This window comes from Pinus tabuliformis, chromosome 9 (genome assembly GCF_031772625.1).
Source record: "Pinus tabuliformis cultivar Carrire ecotype Pingquan chromosome 9, CPIR1, whole genome shotgun sequence".
NCBI classification, from domain to species: Eukaryota; Viridiplantae; Streptophyta; class Pinopsida; order Pinales; family Pinaceae; genus Pinus; species Pinus tabuliformis.
In genome coordinates, this window is record NC_142307.1 from 1925553659 (window position 1) to 1925559214 (window position 5556).

Consider the following 5556-nt stretch of genomic DNA (forward strand, 5'->3'; position numbering starts at 1 on the left):
ATGTCAATGATTGGAGAACCTATGAGCAAAAGGTCTCAGCTTAATGATTGGAGAACCTCTCAGCGAAAGGTCTCACGTTGGCATTACATTCACGTAAAGTTACCCTTGGGTTTCAAGTTAAATATTGTACAGTACATAATTTAATATATGCACCGACTGCACAGAGCCTTACGACTCCTGGATTTATAATTTAGTTGAATTCAGGAGAGGTGTGTGCCTCGTTTTCACCTTTGAATTAAAAACAAAAAAAATTAGGATTAAAGATCGCTGTATCATTTTTCAATTATCAAATTTCCACGACTAAAACTCGAATTACTTTATGATTTTATCCAGCAGCGATTTGTGAACGTTCCGATCGATGGTTACACAGACACAGCATAGTGGCAGCAGCATAGTGGCAGCAGCACAGTGGACGCCTATGTTACCAGAAACGAGAAACGGGAAACGAAACGAGAAACGAAAACGGTACGAGAAACGGAGTTGGGAGGTTTCGCACTCTAAGAAACGAGGAGAGAGAAAATTAATCGTATATGTGTTAAAGGAAAACAAATCAACTAAAAAAAGGACAATAGTACATAAATAATCAACTTTCTATATACTTGGCATAAGCCTCTAGATTATTGAATGAATACATGACTGAAATCTACAATAAAGAGTGAAAATACAAGCTGAGAATGCGAACTGCCACCTGTAAAAAATTTCCCATAAAATATATGCACTAAACCGTAGAAAACGGCGTTTCCGTCTGGTTTCCGTCTGGTTTCCGTTTCTTACACGTTTTATACGGGGAACGGTGGCAACCGTCCCGTTTCTGGTAACATAGGTGGACGCACAACATAGTGGCAGCTGACCAAAATTTTATTCAAACGTTGACCCGTACCGAATTGGAAAACGACGAATTATTCGTTGTACCGAACCGAATCAGCGAATTTCCGAATTTTTTTTGCTGGTACGGCCGAACTTGGCAACTATGACACAATCACGCCTCTGCAAAGGAAAAAAATGATGACTCACAACCATTGGTCTATGGACTCTACGTTAATGACAGTTTATTTACTGAATTGAATCAGCCTCCTCTATCCTCGCAAGTACTCTAACCATCGGTCTATGCACTCTGCATTAATGGAAGTTGCTTTACTGAATTTCACTACAAACTATCTCTATGTTTGACAACAAATTTCCTCCCTCTCCAATGGTTTGACTTCAAATTGTCTCTGCGCAAGGTTTTCCAAACAGCGGATAGGTTCAGAAACAATTCTTTGCGCAAGGTTTTCCAAACACTCGACAGGCTCACTAGCTTTCAAACTGAGGCATCTTGATCCTCTCCAACAATGGCGACTTAATACACCACAATTCGATTTTCGAACTGACCTCTGATACCAATTGTTGGTTTGAGTAGTTGATTAAGCAAGAAAGAAATGAAATGAAACTTAAATGGAAACCAACAATCACACAAGTAAACACAATATTTTTACATGATAAAATCTTTAGAGTGTGTTAGGAAAACATCCATTGGGAAAGGGATTGGATATTTATTTAATCAAGGATGATTCTATGTGATTACATTATCTCGGGCGTTCATCAGTTTTGTAAGAGCCTCTCCTATGTTACATAATTGCTATTTGGTACAAAACTAACTAGCAGCAACTAATAAAGATTTTACTCATTTTTACACAATTAGTTGTCACATTTCAACAATTAATACTTCTTATATATTTTTATAAAGATATTTTTTATAATGGTACAACCCATCAATAACCTTGTAACATATAAAAATTGATGGTACAATCTATATTGTATATTCACATCAAATGAGGTTACATAAAGATATATTTAGTGTTGTCTCAAGATAGTTAGTCTATATTGGACACACAATCACCTTGTTGATAGAATATGTCAACCACACACGAATCTAGGAACATCTAGATAAAACAACCCTAAGGAAAAGGAACAAACTCGTTTATATAGAGATAAAACAACCCTAAGGAAAAGGAACAAACTCGTTTATATAGAGATAAAACAACCCTAAGGAAAAGGAACAAACTCATTTATATAGAAAGTCACAAGTGAGACAAGTAGGAATTACATTTTCCAACACTCGCCCTTAATAACTACTTGTGTCCATAACAATCTGCAAGATCTACATCTAGTCCAGTCTTGTAGTTACACCTTGTACCTTGTTCATGCAATTGTCGATATCCATTTAAAGGAATAACCATCTAATGCATGGGATCCCAACCGATGCAACTGCAACTCTACTAGGAATTCCTTCATACACATAGTTCATCCAACCTCTCAATGAACTTCCCGTAAAAATAAAATTTCACCTAATGGAGTCTAAAACCAGGGTGTTAAAACTCTCTAATAGAGGGAACGCATAACAAAGGGTGTGCATGCCTCTTTGGTTCTTACAGCAGGTATATAAAACATTTCAAGGATCACAACTAACCATTACAAAACAATATATGACATATATATTTTCTCTAGTTACAATATGTGACTCATAATACACCATGATCATGATTCTATTCCAGAAACTCACACAAACTTGTTGTCCATCATCACTTAATTGTTATTGTTGCTCCTTTACCTTATCTTTTTGAAATTATTCCACATCCTAGGCATCTTTGTCTTTATCAATTAAATCATGTAACTCCATGGTTAACCTATCATCAGCTAGAGTCATGAATTCTAACAAAATTTCTATACCTATATTAAGTTAGCTAAACACAATAAGTTCAAATACATTCAATATTCCAAAAACAAAAATAAAATTCTTACCCTAATGTCCACATTTTCTCATAGCTCCAATAGGTTAGCCATCCCTATTAAACTATCTGATCAATATCCACTTTTAAATTGCCTTCAACATGCTTCACAACAAATAAAAAATTTAAGAGATCTCTGTGTTATTTTGATGCATCGTCCTCCACGTTGTTTTGTTCATGGATCCTAGCGAACCTTCGAACAAATCCAGTATAAAAAAATCTAAGTCCTCCGGTGAGTATTTAATGTTCACACCCTGCTAAGTGCATCCTGAAAGAAACACACGATGATTTATTATATAAACAGACAATCAAATTCAACCAGTTTTGAAAAATTGAACACCCAAAGACCAAACACTAATCCTTTGGTCATTGACTATTGAATTTGATGTGCAGATTTGATCCTCAACACGGTCTCCACAGATTCTGGACAAATCTCACTGGATAGTATTTTATGTGAAGGCACTCGAGCACTACCTTGAGAACCAAGAGTTCCCTATTGTTTTAAAGCAACTCTCATAGAGTATTCCTCTCTAAGAGGCTCATAGATGGCCACAATTTCAGAAGAACTATGTCGAGTCTGATCTCTGGTTGCAGATGATAAATGTGAGGCAAATACAGGAGGAAATGTACGACATAACGTGCATAACAGATCAGTATCTGAAACTTCGGAAGAATGATTGGTACGAAAAAATTCCGCAAGCAGTCGCTCCCTCACACCATTATTTAAACGATGCTCCATCAAGAGTAACAGAACTCCAAGAATAACCAAGGCTTCCGCTAATATTTGTCGCCCATCCTCATTCTCCATAACACTTTCTATGGTACTTTTCACATACACTCCTTCGAGCTTTAATAGTTGTAAAATTGATCCGTCTGTGTCTCCTTCTAAGCTGCCAGCAGTTCCTTATTTATCGCGGTGAACTTCCATGACACATCTGAGTGCCACCAACGTTTCCTTACTGATACTTTCCGGCAAATCACAACAGAGCCACCCACGAAGGCATGGTTCATGGCGGATTTAAAAAAAATAGCGATTTCACAACGCACGGTCGATTCCTCTCTTTCACAAACCAAGCCTTGGGCTATCGTTACACAGAACAACGTTGAACTCAGCTTTACACAGAAAATATGTCAATCCTAAGTTGGTTACATCACAACCAAGTAGCTTTGACATACACCAACAACAATTGCCAGTAGCACTATCCAGTCAGCAGACTCGGTCTCCGCATACGTTTCAGAAGAAAATACAAACGTCAGAATACTGGGAACAACGATGCCCTCACAATACTGGAAACAACATTGCCCTCACAATGATCTCAACAACACAGAAAAATTCGTTTCCGAGACACAAATTCCACCGACAAAACGCCACAGAGACTCGGCTCTACAGACGTATCTGCTCAGACCTCCCACCGAGCTGTACCTTTCTTCAACAAGATCCACGGAAAATAGACAACGCTCCTCATAAGCTGGCACAGCCTCACACTAACCACACATAATTAAAAAAGTTTCGAAGAATAAATTAATTAATAAATATAATTTTATTATTTTGACACTCCCCTTACATTTTTTGAATGCTTCTATAATGATGACTTCTATAAACTCTGAAAGTACCTATTGCTAATGGTTTTATGAATACATCATGCAATTCTTGCTACGATTAATATATTATCAATAAATACTAATCTAGTTCCATTTTAATTATGGCTTTGAGAGGATCATGTTTCAATTTAAAAGATGTTTGCATTTTGAGAAATTTAATTCTTTTCGTGCTTGGTAAATTTGAAGTTAAGATGGGTTAATAATTATTATTATTATTCTTTTTTATCAAGTCAAAATGTTTATAGGACATTACAACATATCTAAATACTAGGCTGGACAACCTCCCTAAAAAATTAATTTTAGTATTTTATTATTTTTTAATTGAGCCCAAATGTAAATGTCTACAAACATTTACACCACTACAACATCTTTCCATAGTTTTTTTTTCCTTTAGGTTTAATTTAAGAAATGCTATAAAATAAAATAAAATAAAAATATTTATAAAATATTTTCATTTTAAAATGAATTATGGTTTTTTGAAAAGTGGTATTGATAAGCTATGGTATTGTAAGAAAACTTATTTACAGGTTAAAATATCCATGTTGAAATGAGCATAGATATATATGGTTAATAATTTGTTATATTGTATGTTTACGGTAAGCATTATTTTTTTATTTAAAAAAATTACAAAATTAAATTAAATTATTTTTTGTAATTTTTTATTTTATTTGGAAATGAGGTATGGTTTTGGGTATGTGGCATTGATAAGCCATGGTATTGTGAGAAATCCCATTTAGAATTTAATGATATCCATAGTATAATGGGGTCAATATTCATGGTTAAGAATATTGTTATATTGTAAATGTTAAATTTTATGCATTTATGAATTAAATATAAATATCTAACATTTAACTTCTACACATCTACCTTATATTGAGATGTAGAGTGCCTCTCAACACAATTACATGCTTATTTGCAAGCTCTTTAAAAAAATGATGTCTATAATATATATATATATATATATATATATATATAGATGATTACTTTTATAGTGAAAAAATGATTTTAAGATAGTGTCATCCCCTTGTAGAGCTCCTCTTGGCTCAATTACATGCTATTTACAAGCTTTTTAATAAAATGATGTCTAATATATATATTCTTAAATTTATAGCTAAAAATCATTTTAGGATAATGTTATCCTCCAGCTATTGTCCTAGTAGATTGGGGTTGGTTCCTCTTGTATTTA